This window comes from Ursus americanus, chromosome 13, assembly GCF_024610735.1.
Source record: "Ursus americanus isolate L20-20 chromosome 13, mUrsAme1.1.p, whole genome shotgun sequence".
Classification (NCBI taxonomy): Eukaryota; Metazoa; Chordata; class Mammalia; order Carnivora; family Ursidae; genus Ursus; species Ursus americanus.
Window position 1 is genome coordinate 59890455 of NC_142139.1, and position 27457 is coordinate 59917911.

General features: G+C 37.7%; 1 pseudogene; it reads left to right on the forward strand.

Moving 5' to 3' along the window:
- The first annotated feature begins 6327 nt into the window (after positions 1–6327).
- Positions 6328–27457, forward strand: part of LOC123793558 (FACT complex subunit SSRP1-like) — a 53193-nt pseudogene continuing 32063 nt past the window's right edge.

Here is a 27457-nt window from a genome sequence, read left to right on the forward strand (position 1 = left end):
AAAGAAAGGATTAGAGCCTCTCAGGCCAATTAATAGGAATGGAGGAGAGTCTGGGAATCAGTAGTGAACTTGACCAAATTGTATAGTGAACTTGGCAATAAACGGTGTCCTCATCATTGCTTGTGAATGAGGAGGAACTGGGGAGGCAGCTGCTGGTCGAGTACAAGGAAGTAGTTTTCCAGACAGAATCCAAGTGGTTCCATGTTTGTTAACTCTCCTTCATCAGGGATGAGGGGAAAGGAAGATGGAGGTCATCCTCTTTGATCTGGCAGTCAGCCAAGGTCTGCCCTAGTGTAAAAACTAGTACTGAGATTCATCTCGGGTAGTATCCACACACCAGCAGACAACAGTTACAGCGATACTCACTCACATTTAGTGTGAGAGGAAGAAAACCCTCAGCCAATATGGGCAGAAGCCAGGCAAATCTTAGAATGTTGGCTGGTTCACCTGGGAGACAAGGGGTGGTGTTAGGTAAATACCCAGGGAAGAATGGCAACGGGCCATCTTACAGCTCGACCCCTTTGGCGTTCTACCATGTCAACCTTACATACCTTCAGAAAGGACAGTAAAAGATCTCAAGGAGTTTTATTTGTTTGTTTGAGTCCTAGCTGCTATAAGAGAGCTTTGGTCCCCTAGGTGAAACTTCCCAGAAAAGCCAAACACCAGTGGGAAGTCATAGACGAGGCATCTGCTAACATTTGGGTTCACTGTGGCTGTGAATTTTTTTTTTTTGTAAGACATCCATGAAACATCTATTGAAGTATAACTTTATGGCAAACCCTTCAAAATGGAGTAGCTGTGAAATATATCTCTAGATAGCTGAATCAGTCTCTAAGTAACAGATTCCTACTAATCGGACCATGAGGCCCCCACCCTTCCTTTTCTCAAAAGCCACGTCTTTGTCAATATCCCATCCGCATTGCCAAAACCAAGACTTTGTGCTAAATCATTTCTTAGAGATCCTAGGAATAGACCAGTTAAATGCTGGGGGGCATCTGACAAAAATTATGATTCTGGTTTTGAAAGACTTCATCCAGAGTCTTTCATAGAGAAATTTGCTAACAGAGCAAAACTTTTTTTGAAGTTAGTCCTAGTTTATTATTATGCAGCCATATTACCTTATATTGTCCAGTACACTATGGTGGGGTAGGAGGAAATCCAGTGTTTATGCTTGATTTCTTCTCCTTTTATTCACCCCCCACCCCCAACTGAGGTAATATATGTATTTGGACAATTCTTAATATAAGAGAAGACGTTTGATCTGATGCTGGAGTCTGGAGCCTTTTGGTTCCTGTGATACAAAACAGGTAAAAGTACTTCAGGTCCACTGCTGCCCACCGTTTCTAGAATGGTCCATGGAGAGGTGGTGGTCTGCCACTTTGGTAAAGCTTGGGGTGAAGACATCTAACCAAATGGATTCCTGAGAAGGTCCAGCTATTTTAAGCAATTCTTATTAAATACTACTTCTGATATCTTGCCCACTTATTTTCCAGAGTCAAGGGAAGAACTTTTTAATGCTAGTGATGCCAACTTCTTCTCTTCCATATTAGCTGAACTGTTGTACTCTTGTAAAATCAGGAAGACAATCATCCTCTAAGATTGAAATTTCCTAAGATTTGCCATAGCCCATCAGCTCCCTCTATGCTGTCCTCTTAGTAAGAAGCAGGTTTATAACTTACATTCTTCCACTTGCTCACTTTCCACTATCAGGCAGCTCTCCAGACAAAGCTAAATGGGTTCAGAAGAAACAAATAACTATGATGTTCCCCATAGGCCTAGTGAGTACCAGTGATAACCAGAAAATGAAAAATAGTAAACATTTCAGAGTAATCCACAGCTTTAAGGATAGAAATGAAGTAGAAATTGCTAGAACAGATAGATACCATTGAAATAGGAAAAAAAAAAACATAGCAGAAATGTAATTACAGAAACAGGAAAGAACTAAAAATAATTCATTGATATCTGAAGAGAAAATTATACAAAAGGAGAAGAGAAGTCGTAGAATAACAAAGATTTTTTTTGTGAGCAAAAATTATGATGTGTTTAATTTAAAAATCCCATAAAGGCAGTGAAAATGGAATAAATACTGATGAAAAAACCCCATTAATAGTATAGTAAATGAACTGGAAATTATTCTAAAATAGAGAGTAAAAAGACAAAGAGTGGTAATTTGGAAATTTAAAAAAAAGTAAACTTTTTTTTTTTAAGATTTTATTTATTTATTTGACAGAGAGAGAGACAGCCAGCGAGAGAGGGAACACAAGCAGGGGGAGTGGAAGAGGAAGAAGCAGGCTCCCAGCGGAGGAGCCTGATGTGGGGCTCGATCCCAAGACCCTGGGATCAGGCCCTGGGCCAAAGGCAGATGCTTAACAACTGAGCCACCCAGGTGTCCCCAAAAAGTAAACTTAATAGAAGATACACCGAGGAGATCAAATGACCCACTAATAAAACTTTCAAAAACAGACAAAGAAACAGATGAAGAAAGAGAAACAAAGAAATAATAAGAAAATGTATCTCTGAGTTGAGTTTTCAGATTAAGGGTCCTGATTATCAGCCCAGGGTAACAACAACGAAAACATTCTCCATAACCTGGAAAATTCTCGGCCCTGAAAGGACAAAGAGCAAATCTCGCAAGCTTCCAAACAGAGAAAAGAGTTTACCAATAATTTATCAGAATAGAAAGAGATTTTTCCTCTGTAACTCAGGAAGCTGCAACAGAGTAAAACCATATTTTTGGTTTTCTAAAGCAAAAAGACTGGGATCCTATAGGCAGCAAGATATAATTCAGGGGTGAGGGAGAGAATTTAAAACTTATCTTGCAGAAATTGAGTAATTAAGTAGACAAAGAACACACAAGCACGTAAAGAATCTAAAGAATATAAATTAATGTATGAACTGGCTACAGAATAAAAACTGAGAATAGTCATGTTTTTCTTATGTCCGTGGAGTACTTTTAAAATCTGCTATGCGCTTCATCACAAAGAAAATCTCTGCAGGTTCCAATAGTGTGTATTTTATGGTAAATCTGAACTAAAGTAAAATAAAGCAAAACATTTGATTTCTTAGTTATTTAGAGATAAGTAAAAATAAGAATATCGCATGTCAAAACCTGTAGGGTCCAGCTGATGGAGCAGAGTCAAGGGAAGATTTCACTTTTAAGTAAGATTTAAAAGATTTCACTATTAAGTAAGAAAGCTTTAAAACAAATGGAATAGCCATTCAATTTAAGAAAGAGGAAAAATACAAGAGCTGGAAATTAATAAAGATGAAAGCAGAAATTACTAATTTAGGAAACAATAGTAATAGTTAACATTTCTAGAGCATTTGCCATATACCAATTACTGAATAAGTGCTTTGTAAGCATTGTCTCATTTAATCTTCATAATAACTCTAAGCGATCATTTTCTTCATGAAAAATAACAGTCGTGGATCTTTATGGGGCAAATAATTACATCAGACTCTATAAAGAAATAACGAATTACAATTGCCATAGATGTCTTTTAAAGAACTCTTCCAGCCTTTGATGAGTTTAGAAAATAAAAGGTCAACACTGCCCGCAAAACCAAACCAAACAAAAAACAAAACACAGAAAATGTGAACAATAAGATGAAGTGGAATACACATATATTTATACTTTTCTTATACAAACATGGAATATGTTTGGAATTAATAAATACAACCCATCTATTCGGACCCCAGTGAAAATGAAACATGAAAAAGCTAAACCTTGTACAGGTCACTATCTAGAAAGCATAGATCAAGGAATAAACACGTATTTCCAAAGAGTAAAATTGGGGGAGTTGAAGATTATATCCTCATCTAAAATTACATATGTTGGGGGTGCTTGGGTGGCTCACTCGGTTAAGTGTCTGCCTTCAGCTCAGGTCATGACCTCAGGGTCCTGGGATCAAGCCCCACTTGGGGCTCTCTGCTCAGTGGGGAGTTTGCTTCTCCCTCTTCCTGTGTGCTCTCTCTCACTCTTGCTCCCTCTCAAGTAAATAAATAAGATCTTATAAAATCTTAAAATAAAATAAAATAAAATAAAATTACATTTGTTAAGAAAATAGCAAATAAGGATCTTTTTTCAAAAAAAGGAGGCCAAATCTATAAATGAAAGCATATTAACAGCCTGAAACATTTTGAATAATCAAACAAGAGAGAATGAAAATAAATAAACTAATTATTCATGTCAAGAAGTTCTAATATGCAAAAACGATGGAAAACTAGCAAGGAAAGACTTTTAGTCTTTAGTAAAACAATTATTTTAAAGTGGGCAAGAGTTGTTAAGGCTTTTTGACGTTACTTTTAATTTCTCTTTTCTATTCTAACTCGTTCTAAGTCGAGTTTTTTTTTTTTTAAGATTTTATTTATTTATTCAACAGAGATAGAGACAGCCAGCGAGAGAGGGAACACAAGCAGGGGGAGTGGGAGAGGAAGAAGCAGGCTCATAGAGGAGGAGCCTGATGTGGGGCTCGATCCCACAATGCCGGGACCACGCCCTGAGCCGAAGGCAGACGTCCAACCGCTATGCCACCCAGGCGCCCCTGTCGAGTTTTTATCATAACAGTATTTATTTCTCAGTGTTGATTCTGCTCTTAACTGCCTCTAAATTTGATGCAGTGATGGAATTTCTTAATGTTCTTTCCCAATCTCATTCAGCTACCTTTCTATGCCTGCCACCCATCTCAGTGTCCTTTCTTATCATCTGCAGTGGATACTGTTGTACCCTGGGCCCAACCTTTCCCATGAATTGCCTACCTCTTCATGAAGTTGCATTAGGACTTTGCGCCAGACCCAAGGTGGGGAAAGTCAGTGCTTTTCGCTTTGTGAACAAGAGAAAGCTAGAGAAGGAAACACAAGTCAGGCTCTCTCTGGCTATGTGGACCTGTAAAATGATGCTTTTGGTAGCTTTCACTGCCACATGACCTGGTCTGTAGGAAGAGAATGAAGGTTGTAGAATGCAGCAGGTGCATGGGGTGGGGCAAAATTAAGAGAGACTAGAAGCCTCTGCAGGGCTTGTTTGGGTCCTGCTGGCTGCTCGTTTTCAGCCCAGCTCTGTGTCAACGAGCTGTCCCAGCATCTCTCGAGCAACTCTGTTCTTGGCTACTTGGATCCGAAAAAGTCCTTATTTCACACATTGCCTTATCTCACCTTGCTTATTTTATATTTCCAGTTATTATTTTCCACTGGCTGTTGAAAATACAGAGTAGATTCTTTAAATGCCTAGTTCTGCTTCCTTTAGTCTATCTTTCCACAAGCATGCTATTCCTGTGCTCTGTGCCTCGAGTACCCTATGCTCCACCTTTATATTAATAATCCCCATAGAGGTGCTTTTTTTTTCTTTTGTAGTAATTCATCCTTGAAGAAACACAAGTCCATCCAGCTGTGGGTGGATTCTCTTGTATTCTTTTTAGCTTTGGTGTTATTTGATGTATGTATCCCTTAAGTCAATTATCTGAAGGTTTATAGCCCTTTCTCCATGTGACTCTGCGCCTGGACATCTTACTGCGAACAGTAGAGTTCATCCCTGGTTATTGTGAAGCAGCCTCACATCTCTCTTGCCAGAATCAGCAAATAAAGACCCGTAATCCCTACATGAGCCACTTTCAGCTCTTTCAAGCTTAGCTTGCTCCTGCAACTGGTTTCATATCTAGGAATGTCAAGTGCCACTCCCTACCCAGCCTGCCTTCTGCTCCAGTGCCTTGCTGGCAATCTTTTATCCTCCTTCAGGCCTGGGGGATAAAGGTTCATGTCAGGCTATGCTTGTTTGCAACACAATGATACACTTTGCCAGAACCACTGCTTCTATGTGTCAGAGACCACAGATGATTAAAAAAAAAAATAGTAGTTCTAAATATAAAGATTGCATAGTCTAGAAAATGTAGAGTGTTAGAAAAGTGTAGAACTTGCATAAAGAGAATAAATGACCCTGCGGAGCATTAATCTGCAGGTCCCTGAGTATGTCAGGGTCCGTATTTTTAAGAGATGTAATCTTAAGAGGGATTAGAAATCGATTGAGGAAACTGGCTAGAAGCTGTAGGGTAAATGATGGTAAAGGCCCCCCTTTGTTTGTGACGCAGGCACTCTCTACTGCTGCCATTCTCTCTACTTATGCTTTTGGTAGGTCATCATAAAATCCAAACAAATCACAAAATTAGAGAAGCAAAATGTAAATGTATTAAGGGATTGTTAACTAAAAGTGAAATAAGAATAGCATAAGACAATATGACACGATTTAACATTGTTTCAAGGAATCATATTAAACATAAGAGAATTTAACTACAATGCAAAACATAAAAAATTTTTAACATTTTTAAGATTAACAGCATGAACCTTGCTCCCATCACTACCTCAGCACCAGATAAATGGCATTCTCAAAGGGTTTCCATTTACAGAGGAGTGGGGAGACTTCGAGAACCAAAAGAACTGGTGAGAAGTGGGAAACCATGAGCATTTCTAGACTCAAAAGCAGCAGGGTGTTTCCAAATGGTTTTGCCAGAGTCAGTGAGGGCCACTGCCAAAAGGAGGGTCCACTTAAGGTACAGGAATTGTGAGGTAAGATAATGAAGGGCCTCTCTCCTCCCACCACCCAATCTTTATCCTGGGCCTCCCAGGGCACAAAACAGGGCTGAGAAGAGCAGAGAATGAATCTGGACAGAAATACCAACCTGAAAGAAAAGGAAGTTAAGGATAGAAAACATAACAAAAATAAAAACGTGAAGGCAAAGGGGGGAAACGTTGATAAATTAAAAATGTTAAAGCCCAGGGTACCTGGGTGGCTCAGACAGTTAAGCGTCTGACTCTTGATTTTGGCTCAGGTCAGGACCTCAGGGTCGTGAGACTGACCCCTGCATGGGCTCCTTGCTTAGGAGGGAATATGCTTGAGATTCTCTCTTCCCTCTGCCTCTCCCTTCCCCTCCACACTCTCTCTCTCCCTCTAAAATAAAAATAAATAAATCTTAAAAGAAAAAGTTAAAGATCATTAAATGAAAACAAAAAGAGTATAGTCCTGGTGAAGTCAGATTAAGCAGAGTTAGGAACTAGAAGTCTGAGTAAAAAATGAAAAATTAGTCGAGTAAGTAAGACACGAGGCAAAATAATTCATTTTATAAAATGAAACAAAGGAAGGAAGTTCAAATGTTAGAAAGAGGTGATGAAATCAGAATGCAACAATAAAAATGAAATCAGCAAAAATAAAAGCAACAATATATGTGAAGAAGTAACCTAGCTATGAACAGTATTAGAATTACTTTTATTATTTTTATTTTATACTTTATGCAATTTCAGAGTTTTGAAATAATAAGTGTGCTTTATTTTTATAATTAAAGGGGAAACTAGATTTAGGAAATAAAAAACACATAAAACCCAGTCCAGTCAGCCAAATATTCAGAGGGCTAGATCAATTAAAAGAATATATTATAGATAGAAAAACTGTTCATAATTAAGTAATTTGCTAAAACCATGTTAAAAGTTAGGGAGGAAATAAATTTCTTCTACTGTGTTGTGCCCTCTCCCTCCTGGCTGTGTTTTATTTTGTTTATTTTTAAAGATTTATTTATTTATTTGAGAGAGAAAGAGAGCACACGCATGCGGGGGGCTGGAGGCAGAGGGAGAGAGGAAATCTTCAAGCACACTCCTCCCTGAGCGCGGAGCCCCGTGCAGGGCTGGATCCCAGGACCCTGAGATCATGACCTGAGCAGAAATCAGGAGTCCGACGCTTAACCTACTGAGCCAACAAGGTGCCCCTTGGCTGCATTTTAAACTCAATCACCACAGATCCCCCTCTCGGGTTTTTGCCACAATTATTTTATTGCTTCCCTTCTCAGGTAGAGAAGAGGCAAAGATCTCTCTATCTTTTATTATATGACTGTTCAAATGATTTGGAGAAGCAGACACAATACATTTGGTATCTAAGCCCCTATATAATATCTTAACTATCAAAAACATATATGAGTGCCATTGTATTGCTTTCCCAAGGCAACCAATTGTGTGATACAAGCATGAAAAGGACAGCGTAAGCCTGAAAGACATCACGCGTATGCTGGCTTCACCACCAGTGAAGCCAGTACCTACAGCAGTGTTTCTAGGCCCCACAGGTGCCCCAGTTCCCACCATCTGGGGATTCTTATCCTTCTCCCCTCACCCTCGTTGTCCACCATGGGAGACATGTCTGTTGAGAATCACTGCATTTTTTTTTTAACCCAAAATGATTTTTTCAAGTCTCACTTTCAAGCTACACACTATAGGTTTGTATTACAAAATCAAGAGCTTTTTTTCTTCCTTCCAATACAATAGACACTGACTCAATATTTTTAGAGACTACACTAGTCCCGCTGCACCAAGGGTACCGAAAATTCTCTGATGGTGTCCTCTCTTCCTAGCTTTTGCCTGCGCAATCACAGCTACTGTTGCCAAGCTGACACTGATCACCCAGAAAGTAGCCAAAAACGCTTATGTGACTCTCAGACTGGTTTGTGTCTTTAAAAAATCTGGAAGAAATTTCTTCTCAGCCCTTATGTTTTCTCCTTTGTATGATAAGGTTGTGTTATCTCCAAGTGTGCTTCTTTGTTTCACGTTCTGGATTTTCAAGGATTTAATCACCAAATGGGTTTGGTCATCATACATCTTGGTGGGTAAGCCCATGTTCAGGAAAACTACTCCATGCTTAAGATGGACACTGTAAGGACAAAAGGAAAGTGCTGCCCATCCCGGGCTCTCCTGTCACTGTCACCTCCACCAAAGTGCCTGGGAGAATCCACACTCACTGTCTTTTTGTGTATGGAAGCAAAGATGACTTCCATTGCCCTGTATTTCTGCTCCTGACATTTGACATTAAGAGAAAGTCCAGACATCAAACAGAGATATAAAGGGAAGCTGAAGCTGAAAATGGATAAATAAAGTAAGCCCTGAATAATGGGAGTTGTTGATGGCACTATAATTGGTCCTTGCAACTTTATAGAACAGATGGGATTCCTAAAAGATCTTAAGAAAAGATAGCTGGAGGGTGGCATATATTATATAACTGTCATATTCTGAACTGAAGGAGAGTTCTGGGGAGAAATAACTAAATTAGGAGCATGTAAAACAAATGTGTTTATTGTTATCTATTATTTATGGCTCTCTGGATAGCGGGTAGTTCATTTGACTATACTTCTGCCTAAACCAATTTAAATTAATCTAGCTGGTAGATTGAATAATGCTGTATCAACTGCTTTGCTGCAATCAAGATATATTGCATATACTCAGCTCTCTTAATCTAGTAACCATATTTGCCAATGTTGATGGATAATTGCCTTTAAGTGCATCCCTGCCCTCTCTGCTTTTAGGTCTGGTTGATAGGACCATTACTGGAAGTGGTATGTTCCCAGAGCCATTTTGAGAATGCAATTTGCCTTAACTCTCCCATCAATAATATCAGGATAATCTGAGGGTTCTAAAGGCTATTAGCTTTCTCTAATGGTCTTTGACTCCCTTAAATAATGATCAAAAAGGGTCCAACAGACAAGAAGAGACAAACTTCAACTTTCAACTCCCTAATATTTTCTCCCCTTCAGCGTGAATGTTCACTGCAGTTCGTAAGCATATAGTTCTGAAGGCAAAGAATACCTCTGTGAGGATTTGTGTGTTGTATCAATGAATACAGCCTAGTCAAACCTGTAATTTGCAAAATTGTAACTGTAGTGAGTTTGTCTGTTTCCATTTATACTTTGATAGGACATTGCTATGGCATATCAGGAAGCTATGAAGAAACAATGTTAGTGAAAGTCTGGCTTTGTAGACCTGTATTAACAACTAAACTAAAAACATTTCAATGATGCATGAAATTTCGTCTTTTTCACCAGCAGGACAGGATCAGAATTCTGAGCTGTTTACACCTTCTTTTTCTTCTCAAACAGTTGGTAGATACTGTAATTGGCTTTAAAAATCTCAGTTTGCATATGCCTCTATTCCGGCCAGGAAATTTTTTCTATTAGCGTTTGTCACAGACTGCTTATTCCTTTAATGTTCAACGTCAGAGGTGTGATTTTCTGAAGTTAGCTTAAATGTCGTCTTCACTTTTTATCATTAGGTTTCTGAAAACTCCTCTGATCATGGTTCTGATAACTGCTATGGTAGACGTGAAGGCAATCACACTCCCCACGAGGGCAAACACTGCAAGGGGCCTTTCAGGTGTGGTTATGACTAACTCTGGGTCACCTGCAGTTCCCTCCTGTGATCAGTGATCCCAAATGTTGCCGTAGCATTTAGTTCTGGGTGTGTTGTTCTAGATAACAGAAGAAAGGCTGCCTGTTTTAGATCACAGAGAAAACCAGGCATTTCCAAGAATTGTAGTTCTTTTCAGCTGAAAAATAATAGAGACCCACAAAACGTTGGGGGGTAAACATTAGGAAGATAATCTCTAAATGATGACACCTCAAACCTCGACTGCCAAGGGAAGGACAAAATGTAAACCCACAAACAAAAAATAATATGCTTCTATATGTTAGAGCTCATCAAACAAGACTTGATTTACGACTCTGTTCTATCTTGAATTGACACCAATGTGTACCTCTGGTTCATCCATACATAATAGAATATATTTATATGTGTTTGGACCAAAATCAAAATGAGATCAGCTATGGGAAAGCACTTCATGCTTTACAATACATTTAAAATATAAGATTTATTATGTACAGATTTAGGTAGACCTAAGAAGCAAGATGTTTCTTCAGCACTATTACATTGAATTATCCATTTCGAAGTACCTTATCTGATTCCTTCCTGACATTTCCAACTAGTCATTTGATCATCTATACTTTCCCAACCCAAATCCTTCCATAAGTGGAAAACTGTAAATCATAAAATATTTAACAGAGAACTTAAGATGACCATCTCAAATCTTCTCTGGTTTTCAGATACATGTGCTAGGCAATATTTCAAAAGGCATCAATATGTATAACTGCTCTATGAAAATCCATGCATACATGCATACACACATATGTATCCATCTATCCCTACACACGCTTATATATAAATTTAAAAGACAAAATTAGGGGCAGGCTTTGTACCGTGGCCAGTTTTTAGATCTTGCCAAAAAAGTTCATTGTTGTTTTAAGAAACAAAGATGTTTTGCATTAACTTCAAAGTGCTTTAACTCACAATCATATTTGAATATATAAACTCGCAATCATATTTTAACATATAAAATACAAATAAATTCAACTGTATGCTCTTTGAGGGTAGGGATTAGGCCTTTTGTTTCTTGAGTAATTTTACCACAGATCTTAGGGTGCTGCTAAGTCCAAAGTGGCTATTTAATAAACATTTATGCTGTATGGTTGGCTGAAAAATATCTTTCAAATATATTCCAAAAATAGGATTCTACGTTTGATTCTATGTTTGGTCTTTACCACTAATGATATTGAGAGATCTATACAGAACACAGGCCCAGAAAAAGCTTGATAAAAGGTCACATCAAGACACAAAACCTGCAGGAACCATCCAACCATCTATAGCACGAAGAAATTGGAATGATGGAGAATTACCGTCTCTTTCTCATGAGAGACTTAGGTTATGAAGTGATACCTGTTTATCAAGGTCATGCTTGTTTTGTGTCAAATGCAGCACGCAGAGAGATTTACTCTTGTCTACTACTGCCAGACCGTGAGTAGTGTATGATGACAAATCAACTACACCAGGGTCTGAAGTAACAAGACACTTTTGTCAAGTAGATCTTATGAGTTTGGAATGTTCCAAATACCGAGCCATGAAATAATCCAGTAAATGCTCTAGTTAGACTCAGGTCAGCAGATTTTTCTAAAGTGACTCTTATGTGCTTAGCATTTTGATAAAGACTCCTGAGAAGATTCCGTCCCTAGGGATTTCCTCTTGCTGGGGAGGACAGAATTAAATATTTTTTTAAAAAGCCAACTGAGATAACAAAACAATCATATAAATAAAATAGATGCTACAGATTATCAGTGCTGGAGGAATACAGATGGTGTAATCGACTGGGTTCACAGACGGGTTTTCGAGGGGAGCTGGTCTTGGGAAGTGAGCAGAACTCGGACTGGTAGGGAGGATGGCAAAGCCTTGAGAGGAGGATGGCTCAGATAGATGTGTAAAGATCAAGCCTCGCATCTAAGGGCAGCACTGCAGAGTGCTTCCTGGTTTCCACTCAGAGTCTGTCCCTGTGTTGCCCATATGGGCTTTTTTTTTTTTTTTTTTAAGATTGTATTTATTTGTCAGAGAGAGAGAGAGTGCACAAGCAGGGGGAGCAGCAGGCAGAGGGAGAAGCAGACTTCCTGCTGAGCAAGGAGCCCGATGTGGGGCTCCATCCCTGAACCCCGGGATCATGACTGGAGCCAAAGGCAGATGCTTACCCAATCGAGCCACCCAGGTGCCCTACCCAAATGTGCTTTATCTCAATTTTCTCATCTGTAAAATGAAGGAAGGAATAGTGTGTGTGTGTGTGTGTGTGTGTGTGTGTGTGTGTGCAATTCGTATATAATTTTATTATCAAATATTATTTTATAATTTTATGGGTTCTGGATCTCTTATCTCTTTAAGAAGTTTAATTAGGTACACTTTTTATTAATACTTTCTTCTTTCTCCTCCATGACATCTGTTTCCTCTAGGCTTCTTTTTATCAGTTTGTGTTTGGTGATTTCTGGCTCTTTCTTTTTCATGTTAGAGATTGTCCTCAAATATCTGGTAAGTCTGGTTGCCTATGTTTAGAATGAACCTTTACTCATGAAGAAGAGCAAAGAGTCTACGCTTCTCTCATAATCCTAATAGATACCAGTGACTAATACATGTTTATAACTAAAAGCATTCCTTTTCCATCCCCTAGCATTACAGTGCGGTCTCCTTGCACAGTATGTTGCTTCTTTCTATACATCATGCAATAAAATCTTTGCAGAGTAACTACAATGTCCAAGACACCCATTTCAGCAACATGTGAAACAGAAACAAGTATTCTATTTTTTTGTCAAGTTCTCATTTAAATTCCAGTTACAGACAGTGTAATATTAGTTGCAGGTGTAGGATTTAGTTATCCATCACTTACATACAACACCCAGTGCTCAGCACAGCAAGCACCTTCCTTAATCCCCATCACCCACTTAACCCATCCCCCGCCCACATCCCTCCAGCAGCCCTCAGTCAGAAACAAATATTTAAAAATGTTAACAATAAACACGACCTCTCTCCTGAAGAGAGGAGGCAACATACTAGTTGGAGAAATGGGACATTAGAAAAATACTTACCAGTAGAGGGGCTCCTGGTGGCTCAGTTGGTTAGGCACCTGACTCTTGATTTCGGCTCAGGTCATGATCTCAGGGTCCTGGGATTGAGCCGTGAAATGGGCTCCATGCTTAGCGGGGGGGGGGGGGGGTCTGCTTGAGGTTCTCTCTCCGTCTCCCTCTGCCCCTCCTCCTACTCACACTCTCTCTCTCCCTCTCTCTCAATAAAATAAATAAAAAATCTTTAAAAAAAGATTTACCAGTAAAGTATGACAGAAATGGAGTGGAAATTATTATAAGGCAGCAAATGAGAGGGGCCACAGGCTGAGCAAACAATAAGGGTGTGGCAATTCTAATCTTTATAGCATGGTAATTAAATCTTCTGTCCACGGAGTCAGAAAGATCTAGATCCTGACTGCTACTTACTAGCTGTGCAGCCTCGCTCCAAGTACCTCCAAGTACCAGGTACCTCCAACTCAAAGAAGCTCCAAGTGCCTCATTCTTAAAATAAGTATCAGTGTATTACCTCATTTGTTCAGTCATATTCAAGTCCTTACTGTATCCCAGACTCTGGGATACAATGATTATGACACTTATAGTCTCCACTGTCATTAAACAAGAAGCAAGGAGTCAAACTATGGCAAGTATTCTAAAAAGGAGATAAGAGAATGCAACAAACAAATGTAAAACAAAAACCTTCCTGAAGAAGCGGTCTTTTTTTTTTTTTTTAATTTTTTTTTATTATATGTTAGTCACCGTACAGTACATCCCTGGTTTCTGATGTAAAGTTCGATGATTCATTAGTTGCGTATAACACCCAGTGCACCATGCAATATGTGCCCTCCTTACTACCCATCACCAGCCTATCCCATTCCCCCACCCCTCTCCCCTCTGAAGCCCTCAGTTTGTTTCTCATAGTCCATAGTCTCTCATGTTTCATTCCCCCTTCTGATTACCCCCCCCTTCTTTATCCCTTTCTTCCCCTACCGATCTTCCTACTTCTTATGTTCCATAGATGAGAGAAATCATATGATAAGCGGTCTTTTAAAGGAAACCTGAAGTGGGTCAGAATAGCTGGAAGGCCTGCAATCAAGGGGGCAGGGGGCGGTCACATCCTCGAGGATGGAACAGAACCGCAAGAGACTATGGACTCTGGGAAACAAACTGAGGGCTTCAGAGGGGAGGGGGGTGGGGGACTGGGATAGGCCAGTGATGGGTATTAAGGAGGCATGTATTGCATGGAGCACTGGGTGTTATACGCAAATAATGAATCATGGAACACCACATCAAAAACTAAGGATGTACTGTATGGTGACTAACGTAACATAATAAAAAATTATTATTAAAAAAAAAAAGAATCCTGATGGCTGGAGCAAAGACAGCCTGGGGTGGGGCAGAAGAGGAGGCCAAGGACTTCGCCAGAGGACGGGCAACCCACAATCAGGAGGTTAGACTCTAACCTAAGCATAATTAGAATCTATTGAAGGATTTTAAGAATACTTCATTTAAGGAAGTGTTACAAGAACTACATGAGAAATTGCATGTAAAATTTCTCAACTTCCTTCCTTCTTTCCTCCCTCCCTCCCTCCCTCCCTCCCTCCCTCCCTCCCTCCCTCCCTCCCTTCTGTCATTTCCTTTTTTAATTTTTTTTCATTTTTCTTTTTCTTTCTTTCTTTCTTTCTTTCTTTCTTTCTTTCTTTCTTTCTTCTTTTTTTTTTTTCAAATGAAAGGCTCTTTCTGCTTCATGGACAGTGGTACTAAGTTACATCTCACTCATTATATAAGGAGGTGTGGTGTTAAGAAACTTAAAATCATCCAGTAGCTTATTTCCGATTCCTTCTGTGAATGCTTAGCAGGCCATATAGCAGCATTTCCCAGACCGTAGTCCTGATGACCCACCCATTCTTTCAATTCTGATGGGAGTAAGTTTAAGAGATTATTTTAAAACAAACATGTAATTTTAAAGAAATCTATAAGACAACCCCCATTTCCATCCACCTTTGAAATACTATTCATTCTTCTCTGATAAAGGGAGGCCTTGGTGGGAAAGTTTTACAAGCTCGGATGGTATAAACTCTTAATAAGTGTCCAAGTCATTATTATTCAAAGAAAGGACAGAGAGAAGATTGAGAAAGGCCTTGAGGTCCAGTGGCGATTGAATCAGGCTTTCTAGAGAGGGTGGGGTAGATGAATGGAGAGAGGAGAAATGTGTTCAAGGCAGAGGACATCGTGAAAGAAAATGCACAATGGACCAATCTGCATCGGACAGGCTCAGGGGCTGAGATGCGTAGAGAATACAACAAATCCAGAGAGAAAGGTGGAATTATGTTACAGAGTGATAAATAACTCCGGGGAGGGGGGAGCATGATTTTGATTCAACAACCTTCTTCATTTTCTAAGGTACAAAACAAACGTTTACAAAATTTTGAGTATGAGAGTCTCAGAGATAACAATTAAAATCACTAAGTAGTGTAAATACATTTCCTCTTATATATACTGATAAAGAAAAGAACCCACGGATACTAACGAATGCTGCTGTATGCTGAACAAGCTTCCTTTCAACCAAATGGAGAAAACAAATCTGGGGTCAGATCCCTTCAAATGAAAATGCATGACTGTGAGCTTCATAAAGCAGGAAGGGAAAGAGGACATTAAGTAATACACTACATTGTATTGCACTGTATAGTGCATTAATTCATATCATATACAAAATAAATCGAACAGCTATGCAGTGGTTTGTTCATTTACAAAGTATTAAGTCAGCCTGAAAAAAACCTCATATAATCATGAAACTAAAAAAAATGGTACATCAAAAAAAAAAAAGAAAGAAAATAATTTACAAACAAAAAGAAGCAAAAACAAACAAACAAAAAGCCTATATTTTCTGTGATTTATTTCTACTAAATGAAGTGAACTACTGAGTCATGGTAAAGACTTTTGTACCCAGAGCCTTTAAGTGACTAAGGAACACCATGGACAGTGATCTTAAGCCCTACCTCCGCCCCTCACAATTTATTTGAGTACTTCAATTGTGTTCCTCAATTTTATAATGCAATAAAAACAGTATCTAGATGGCTTTTTAAATAAACGGTACTAAAGAAAAATTCAAAACTTTTTAACAAATCTGTTAAAAGAAAATTAGTGGTGATCTATTAACAGAAAAGTAGTTTAATAAATTAGTTTAATAGACTTAACAAAACCAAAACAAAGGAAGTTCAGTGTTGGAGTGTCATCTGCCCATTTTTATTCTGGCTTCAAATCAACCATGATAATTTTTTTTAAAACATTGGAAGAATTTTTTTGTAACTATATAAGTTGCCAGATAAAATGTTTCCCATATCACTGCTAAAATACTAGAAAAGGAGCGGCTGTACCATAAATAATTTGTGACTGTCTTTGCTTATATACATTCTGATTTAGATCTTCCCCTATTTTTGATAAATGTTCTGAATTTCTGTATGTGAAGTTTTAGGAGAAAGCATTTGTCTTGTACTATCCTTAGTTTATACATCTTTGGGAAAAAAAGTCAAAAGAAAGACAACAGAGCTATTTTTAGGAGGTTGTCCTACATTTTTATTGCCTTTTAATAAAAGAGATCCTTGGGTTTTGAGGAGGAGAAGATAAATAGTAGGGAGTGTGAAATTTAAAAGAACATATATCTTGACTATAAATTCCATAATATGAATACAATCCCCTTTGTTTAGATCTCTCAATTTTTCTCTGAGCAATGTATAGCCCATTTGAGAATCATTCACATGTTTAAGGAATATTTACATAGCAAAATTTTGTTTTGGTGGAAGACGTGATAAAGACATGAGAATCTTCTAGAATGTAAAGAGGAAAAATAACCAAATGAATAGGGCTAAAAAAAACAACCCAAGCTTTAAAAATATCCAATCATATTCAGATTGAGACAGCACACAAAATGGTGAGCACATCCATCCTGCTTCTTCCTCTCCCACTCCTCCTGCTTGTGTTCCCTCTCTCGCTGGCTGTCTCTATCTCTGTCAAATAAATAAATAAAATCTTTAAAAAAAAATTCTTAGTATTGTACCACAAATAACATCACAGCAACTGCAAATAATAATAGCTTTACCTCCTCCTTTCCAAGATTTTATACCTCTAAATTTCTTCTCTTGTCTAATTTATAGATTAATCTCTTTCTGACAATGTTAAATTGTAGCAGTGATAGTGGACATTCATTTTTGTCCTTACTTCGGTGAGAATCCCTATAGTATTTCCACATTTAGTATGACTTTGGCTTTTTTGATATATATCCATATATCTTTACATAGACAGAAAATCAAATTAAGAAAGAAAGTACAAAATGGTTACTGTATTGTTGAGTACGTTTAACAAAAATGAATGTTTGTCAAATGCCTTCTCTGAATCCAGGTAGGTGATCATATAACCTAGACGGATATTGAACCGGAGGCATATGGACTTTTTGTGCACTATCTGCTCAATTTTGTATAAACCTAAAAACTTCTGTAAACAAATTAAGTCTATCAATTTCAAAAATTAATTTGTATATATACGTCAAGTAAGGGTGACATAAGTTTCAAGATACAGTGTCAATTGAGAATGATCAAGAAGACAAGAAGATATTTAGAAATAGAAGACTCATTAGCCTTTACCCTAGACAATCTCTACCGAATCACAAAGCTTCAGTATACATTTCCTTCTCTAGAAATTTAATATCATTTTGATCTAGCCCCACTGAATCTTTGCTATCTAGACCATGGCATGTAATCAGTACTCTTAAATGAATGAAAACATTGAAAAATGAATAAATGCCAGGCTCCAAGTTTATTTCATTTCCAGTTTGGGGAACTTAAGAATCCCAGAAGGTGGTATGTTGCTCCTTGGACAGCTTTGTTGTTTCTCATTCTGCTCTGAGTTTATAATGGGGTTGGTGTAACTTGCTTTTACTCTACTTCTTATTTTCTCTGCCTGGATCCCTCATTTGAGTCCTAGTCCAGTTACTTTCCTTGGACTCTACCTTTTTCATGGCAATCTTCCTGAACACGAGAGTCTTGTCCTGAAACTTCATTTTCTATTCCTGGACTCCTGCTTTCTTCTCTCATATCTACCTACCTGTAACCCCTTGTGTCTCACCTGTCACAGACTCCTCTGGTGTCATATGTTACCAACCAATGAAGGCATCTGTTTCAGGCACATCTTTTCTATTTTGTCAGATTCACCTGGCTTTCCAAGAATGGCTGTTGATTCCTACTGTGCCCAAAGGGTTCCACTGCCTGAAATCTACAAGAAGTACTCCCCGTGTCTGGAGATTCTTCCATCACTTGTGGATTCACAGGAAATGCTACACAGCAGAACTTTCTGAGAAGCTGCCAAAGCATCTAGGATTATAGGACCAGAGGTTTGAGGTAGTTACCATACCATAGGGCAAATTTTAACCAATATGAAACAGAAGAAGCAGCTTAGAAGATAAATTCTCTCTTCTCTCCAAAAGATTGCTCTAAAGCACAGATTTCCCTATACCTGCATTTGGAGCAGTCTTCTATGGAAATTCCTGCTGAGATACTGGCTGGGTTTCGTTGTGATCCAGAAGAAAGCATGGCTAGAGCAGTAATATGCGTCTTTCAGTTATTGCCCATCCATTTGCTTCACTTCCCTTATTCTTCACTCTCACTTCCCCTGAGGTTTTACCTTCTAATGAAAGCATCAGTACTTGATGCATACTATGGACTGAATGTTTTTCATAACCACCAATGTGATAGTATTTGTAGATGGGGCCTTTGGATGGTAATCAGGGTTAGATAAGGTCATGAAAATGGGACCCTCATGATAGGATTAGTGTCTTTTCATGAAGAGATATCAGAGAGGACACAGTGAGAAGGCAGCCATTCACAAGATAAGAAGAGAGTCCTCACCAGAACCTGGCACCCTAACCTTGGGCTTCCAGGCTCCAGAACTAAAAGAAAATGAATTTCTGTTGTTTAAACCACACAATATATGGTATTTTGTTTGGCAGTCTTAGCTACTACAATGCTTAAACCAAGCTCCATTTTCTAGGGAAACTGAGCTGAAGCAGCAGCCATCACTTTGTGAATATCAGATGCCCATATTACCTACTGCCTATTTACCTGAGCCTTGGTCCATGCTCCTAGTGTTCTGCTCTGTTCAATAGAGCTCCTTCATTTCCATTATCAAAGGGGCCATCTTGGATATTATAGCTTGCAGTGGCATGTGCATCTGGTCTCTGAAACCCAGCTCTTATGTTTTAACTCAGTAGATAGTCTTCAGTCCAGTTCTGCTAGCTTAACAAGACAAAAACCAGCATAGACCTGGGAAGGAGCTCTATTGACTCACATCCAGAGCTTCCAACACTCACCAGTCTGTCTGGCCTATATAAAGAATCATTTATGAAAGGAAGTACTTGTTCCTCTTTTGTATGTCTCGTGCCCTTTGACTCTGACTAACATCCCTGAAGCTAGACCATACACACTCTATCCTGGGAGTAAACGCTACTACCCATTACCACCATGCTACTCCTCACGTGGGTATTGATCACAAACTTCCTTCCACAGCCTTGGTGGCACACTGCATAAGTTCTGCCTATTTAGCATAACAGGCTGTTAAATGGGATTATTTCTGTCTCTGTTTTGGTGTAAAGCCCCAAATCTGAGAATAATGGGGCCCACATTCTAAAGCAAAGTTTAGGCCATATAAGCTACACTTGAAAGAATTACCCTAGTTCTTCCAATCTTTGCCCCTTACTCAACTTCAGAGTATAGAATTTTGAGGCTGAAAATTTTGATAGTATGATGTGTCTTGGAGAAGTGTGTCAGTATTCTAGGCTTCCAAGGAGGGAATTCAAGGGTCAGAGAGGGTTTTAAGACCATCACTCTGACCTTGACTGGTGTAGAACTCTCACCAGGAGAAATGTGAAGATGAGAGTCTGGCTGATGTAATGCCTCCGAGAAAGGATCACGTTGGGAAGTAACTGCTTTTAACTGACATTTATGGAACAGATGCAGATTCTGCAACAATAAACTAGCCTGGGGATGTATTTAACAATTATTCCACTCAAGGAGATCACTTTGGAAGACCAATTTGATCTAATAAATGAATGGCCCACAAGAAACCAAGTGGCAGAATGAATTCTCATAAAGCCAGAGAAGAGACATCAGGCATAAGGAGAGCTTCGGTAACAGATCTCCAGTGGGGACAACCATAAGAGAGTCAGTTCTAAATATCCTCTTACAGGAGGGGGCACCTATGCCTGATCACATACGTATGATAGCCATTATGAAGCGGCATTAGCAAGTGGGGAAAGAAATGGGTGAGGAAGAGGACAAATTCTTTTACCTGCTGAAATCCTGAGCTGCCAGAAAGGAGAAATTTAAGGTGGCTAAGAGTTCAGAGTTTTGATATTACCTAGTACTGGACCAGTCTTCCGATTTTCAAAGAGTGCCCAGAAGTTAAGAAATCAGGCCTGAGAATCATCACAGGTATAGGGAAAAATAAGTTGTGAAACTGATTTGAAAGAACAATGGGAGAAAATGAAGCAGGTTACCGGTTAGTCTTCCAAAATCCAATTTGTTCAATACATCAGTAAGAAATAGACTTTTTTCAAGTCTTTTATGTATCTACATTTTAACAAAACTGGAACAAGACTCCTCAGTGTTTAATGAAGACAGAATTGGTATTTTGTTCAGAATAACTTATTTACAGTATTGGCTCATGTTATTACAGAACTTTTAGCATTCAACATTCTTCCACATTAAAGATCAATCAAGTTCCCCAGTGATTTTGACAAATGTTTCCTAAGATTGGTACCTCCACAAACTGAGAGATACTTACTTCGGGTAAATGAGCTAATGTTGACAACCTGGGTATCTTCAAATGACGTGGTTAATTTCCAGTAAGGTATAGCAAAATGTGAACCTTGGATGGAAAATTCTACATTCCCCTTCCAGTTAAGATCTTAAACATTTAATAACTTATATCTCAGTAGCAATAAAAGAAGAATCCATTGAATCTGATCAAGTCCCTTGGGATGCACTATAGCCCTTGAAATGAAACCTAAAATCCAACTGCTAATCTAGAAAAAATTCCATGTTAGAAAATTTAAGCAGTAGAATCTAGAATAAATTCCATGTTGGAAAATTTATGGCTCTGCCTCAAGGCCGACCCAAACATAATACACTACAAAGGTTTATGATCCCAAAATGTTATCTGTAATAACACGGTGAAAACGAAATCCAAGATAGTTATAAGCTGTGCACACTAGCAAGGTCTGCTTTATGAAAGATCATAATTGCTGCAGATATTACCAAAGAATTTTGAATCTATAAATAGGAGATAGTGTCTGAAACACAATTCTGTATGACATTAAGAATTTACGATGAGATGTCTGGCAGGTGGGACCTGCAAATGTAGCATGGTCAAGGGGGGAAGATTAGATGAATGAAGAGAGGGAGGGGGTGGTAGAACCAGTAACTATACATCAAAGAATTGGTTACCTCTCCCCAAAGGACTTGAGAGATGACCTGCCATCATTTACCAAGCAATTAAGACTCTGAAAACAAAGAGGAAGATCAGCATTAGCTATACTGGAAATTAAAATGGAGACAGCCTGAAGGGAGTAAAACCACAGATACAAGTATGCTATGCAAAAAAGTTCTTGAACCAAAAAACTCAATGGTGAGTAGGCTTTTGAAGGCAGACATTGCAAAGTACACATTAGCCCCCAACATTCCCTCAAAATAGCAGGTTTATGACGGTTACTAGAATAAATAAATAGATGCAACAGCGACCGTAAAATAAGTGGACCAAGGGGAATAGCCTTGTAAATTGGAGCTTTGTCTATAATAAACACACTATGGTTGAATGTATGGAGGCTTATTTTACAAAGTAGAGAGGTGAATTAATTACACTGAATGCAACATTTAAACAACTATTACACAAATAATATGGCAATAAGAAAATCTTAAACAAATGTTCCTTTAAAAGTTCCCATGGTTTATTACTTGCTAGAAGAGCATAAAGAAACAGCCTTCACTATGCTTAGCTTACTCTTGTCCCATTACAAAAAACAACTCTGGAAAAATAACCGTGAAAACATGATTTTACACTAAAATTTTAAATAATGAAATGGGCCACCTCTTTCATTCCAAAACTGAGGGTGTAAGAACATAGCAGGCTAGCTGAACCAAAAATGAAGAAAGGGTGTAAATATTAGTCAGTTGTTGCTTTTTGCCTTTCCCTGTGGACTTCGTACACGTGGCCCCTGGATTCTTCTTGCTTGGCCTGTAAGGATGATTATAACAGTGTGCTGAATCTCACTGACATGTCTCTAAGCAGGCTGATCACTCCTAAGGCTTGTTAATGTTACTGTATCTTGGCTGTGATAAATAATGTTGCAATAAACATAGGGGTGCATATATCTTTTCAAATTAGTGCTTTCATTTTCTTTGGGTGGAATTACTGGATCATATGGCAATTCTATTTTCAATATTTTAAGAAACCTCCAAACTACTTCAATAATTTTTTTAAATGTTAAGAATGAGGAAAAAAGAATTGCTAATGCGAATTAAGCACTGCCAAACATTCAGCAGAATTCTAAGCACCTCACATGTATTAATTTATTAAATTCTCAAATGACTTCTATGAGAGTGATACTATTAGCCACACTTGACAAATGAGAGTTGAGAAAACTGAGCTACCAAGAGATTAAAATAACTTGTCCAAGGGTGTGTGGCTAGAAGTAGGAGGGAGAGTCAACTCTTAAACCCATGAGACTCTTCACTCCCAAGGAAAACAACTAACTGGTGATGTGCTTGGGTGTCTAGTCAAATAAGACATACATTTAATAAATGTTTCTTTAATACATAAGAATGAGCTTAGAAGCTCGGCTTGGGGAAAATCATTAAGGAATGAAGACCCTCAGAGGTTGAAGAGTGCTGGCTTGGAGAAGAGGGATGCAATGTACAGAATAAATGGGAGGCTCCTAGCTGTGTGGGAGGATGTGGTAATGTTCCTTCTCATCAGATATGTGAAGTCTGACACTTCCTTGCTTCTGGCCAGGAGGTACAACAGAGAGAGAGAAAGAGTATTGAAAATGGAAAATACATTTTGGGATAATCACTTGGAGGCATAATATTATATAGATTAATTAAAACAAATAAATCTCTGTCAGCTAAAAAAATCAAAGTGAAAAAATACTCTTAACATTTCTCATTAGAAATAATATTTTTGAAACAAGAAGCCCATCCTCAAGCATTATCTCTGTGCTATGCTTTCATGCAGTTGTGGCACATACAAGCCTTTTGATGGCCTCCATATTTTTTTTTCATCTCTGATAACTTTGGAAATTACTAAAGAAGGTAGCAATCCTTAATTTCTCATTTTATGATCCTGTAAATCTCGCCTTCATTCATCTTATGAAATTGTATTGATAAAAAAAATTCCATCTGCAATCCTATTAAGACCTTTGAAATCTTTTTCTGTTGACTCCTCAGTTTTCAAATTTACCAAATGTAGCATTTGTTTATATTAGATGCCTTAAATACAGATATTAGTATGCCTATTAATATTGTAAAGATACACCAGAGAAGAAATCTGTACAACCCAAAATTGTTTACCGACAGAAAAAATAAATAGGTAAAACAGTAGGTTGATCAACCAGTATTTTGTTGACCGTTTGCTAAATGGACAATTTTATGAGTAGTTATCAAACATTTTCTATATGTTAGGTATAGAGTGGAATACAAGATTATAGAAGGCACAGTGGCCCATGCTCTCCTGGAAAGGTCTACAATAAGCACACAGTCACCACAGCAGGTGGGATATGGCAAATACCACAGGAACGGTATAAAACAAGTCAGAGAACAAGGGAGGAAGTCATTTGCGCTGGTAGACAAAAAGAAATGAAGGCAATCTGGGGCAAAGGAAATAAAACTAAGAAATGGAAGAAGCAGAAGAGTAAATTTTCCAGATTGGCTGAACTACAGATCATTATTTGGAGAAAAAGGAAGCATAAAGAAAAATGTAAGCTGGATCAAGGTGATGAAGGGGCTCGAAGGCCAGTCTAGAGCTATTTGTTATTACATAGACAAAACATGTGTTTGACTGATCTTTCCATCCAGATACTTGGCATTATCCCAGCATTTGACTTGGAATTTTAAGATTAAAAAAAAAAAATCAAGAAAACATAACCCTTGGGTGAAGGTCAAGGAATATCTGAATTTGACGCTGGAATTTTTTTTTCCCCAAGGGGAGAAGTCTTACTACTATTCCTTGAGGCTTAAAAAGAGGCCAAGGTTAAGAAAATAATTTATTTTTAAAAAGCCAAAAAATCAGAAGGACTGTAACATAAAATGTGTTCACTCCAATTCTAATTTATATAACTTTATGGACATTAATATTTCAATGGCCTGTAAAGTGCTATAGTACCCTTACCCACACACAGCCAAGATGCAATGACATTTCATTGGTTATTCCTAAATCAGTATTTTAAATGGTAACTGCACCTTGATGTCCACTGAACTTCCCTTGAGATTCAAGACTCTTTATTTATTAGTGCAGGCACTTACATCTGTAAGCTGGAAAGTCGTGGGTTTGATCATAAATTTGGGAGTCATGAATTTGTAGGCAGTCTAAGAGTTCAATCATAAATTTGGGAGTCATGAATTTGGCATTGGTTTCAGTCTTACCAAAATGTATCTTCCTAACTCTAATCCAGTGACATCACTGTGGCCTTCAAATCTTAATCCCCAAGCAGGCGCAACTCCAACTATAAACACTGGGAGGTTTTCACATTTTAAACTGTAAACCCCACATAACCAAGAGTTTGGTTGGGACTTTAAGTGTATAGAAAACTCAGATTTTAATCCCTATAAAACAAAAATAAAAATTCTTCAAACATATTTTAGCAAAAAGAAATTTTTTAAAGTACTTTAGATCTTTTATCTTTCTTGAGTGGGTCACGAGTTAAGGACAATCTGTCACCATAATTCTGAACTACTTGATCTTGGTATGCTTTTTTGGTCTAGTTTTAATGTTTCTCAAACCCAATTTCTCTTGTCTTCCTTAAAATGGACTAATCTCCAATCATCATGGAAATAAGTCAAGTAAATGAAAAATCATAAATTACATGGAGACTCACTAATTCAGTCAGTTTATTTGAAAACAAATGCCTGGGGCTTCAAAGAGAGGCAACTGCCTCAGCTCCAATTCATCCTATACGTCGGCCAATTTAACTTGCCAAGGAAATGATAGATGACTTAACAAAGTGAGTGGTCATTGTGACATTCTGTTCCATCCACAGACGTGTTGGGGGTGGGAACGAGGTGGGGGTCAGAGAAGGACAGAAAAAGTCTGGAGCATTAATTCTAAATCATGGTTTTTATGAAACACTCAAGTTAGTTACATTTTGCCCCCTAAGGAAGTATCATAAAACAACCCCAACATTTCCAAAGTTGAAAGCTTTCAATTCAATTCTCTGTTAATTATACATACTACAAAGCACCTTAAGGAAGTTGCAAATCCCCAAGGGCTATGAAATATAAGATTAGATATGTGCCAATCAGAAAATAATTGAAACTCCCTTATAATTTGTTACATTATTGAAAACAAAAACCATAAGTTATCAACAAGAACAACAACAACAAATGAATTCAAGACGTAAGTGACATTTATCTTACAGGCATATTGTGGTTTCTAGGTGTAAATTACATCCATCGTATCTATATTACAACTAGTCATGTGAGATGTGAGGGTAGATATTATCGTTTCATTTATCAAAAAAAGAAAAACTGAAGATTGGAAAGATTTAGTGATATATATTCAAGGCCACACAGCCGATAAATAGAAGAAAACAGAGATCCATAATTAATCCAACTTTCCACTATCATTCACCAACTATTAAAATGGAAGTGAGGAAAAGTATAGGAAAAAAAGAGTTATAAATATATTGTGGACTCTTAGGTAATATTCATTCATTTACTCATTTAAAAATAATTTCATATATTAATCCGTCCCACACTTTCTTATCAACTAGTGAATAAGGCAAGATAAAAAATAAAATATAGTCTTAGAAGAAACAGGTTGTCGAACATAAAATTTTTAGAGTGGCAACTAGTTAGATGAAACTGGTGTGTTCTCATGACTTTGCCTCCATACCACTTGTAGAGTTGCTGAATTCATCTTTCCTTATCACCTTTTAAAAGTTTTTCTGAAGATATCTGCGATGAGAACTCTAAAACAAATTCTGTCTTGATAAAGGTTCATTATAAGGAAATTTTCTACCAATTCTTACCTCAATACCAAGTGGTTTATTTGAAATATAGTAATGTGCTATTGGGCCAAATTGCTTTTTAAAAAATTAATAAGTGCATTATGGTGAATTGATAATAGTGGAATCAAGTTGGAATTTTAACTCTTTTTTTTAAGTCTCAAATTTTGGATGGCTATAGTATAGATTGACAAGTATAGACTTAGCCTAAGAGGTAATTTGGAAAAAGATTCCTGAATTCTTGTATTGATGTACAGGAAGTAGAAAGCAAATGTCAAATATAAATGTAAAACAGGACAGAATAAACTATTACAGCAGACCACGAAAGTGGTTCAGTTCAAACGGGCTTGTCTGGGAATTTTGTGCTCTCCAGATGGGTCAATTTGATACATGCACTTATATACATCCTACAAGAGTCAACCAAAGTCTCTTATAACTGGAATGTATCACAAGCTGACAGCTTATGAAATACCGAAGTATTGAAATACAAGCACAGTGTGATGAAAATTAGAATAACATACAAAAATCAACTTTAATTAGTTGTGCATTAATTGGATCCAAATTAGTTGTATACTCACAAGTAGAAGCATTCGGATGGATGATGCAGACATCCGTTCGAGTGCGGGCAAAGGCAGAGAGATAATTTCATTTCCAGCTGCTTTAGGAAGGAAACAGAGAAAATATGGCAAATATGATAGACTAATTAAATAAATTAGACATTTGTAATTACTGTACAAAGAATTTCCATGTTATTTTGGGCAAAGTCATTAGAAAACAAAGCAAAAATTTAAAAAAAAATAAGACAATGGATTTTCTAAATAAATATATAAATCAAAGTCTTGGAAACAAATAGAAAAAAATAAAGTGGAATAAATATAAAATAATGGAAGATTAAGCTCTATAAAATTTTATTTTGAAGCAGAACCTCCTTATCTGCTGGTGGCAACAATAACATCAGCCTACATAAAAC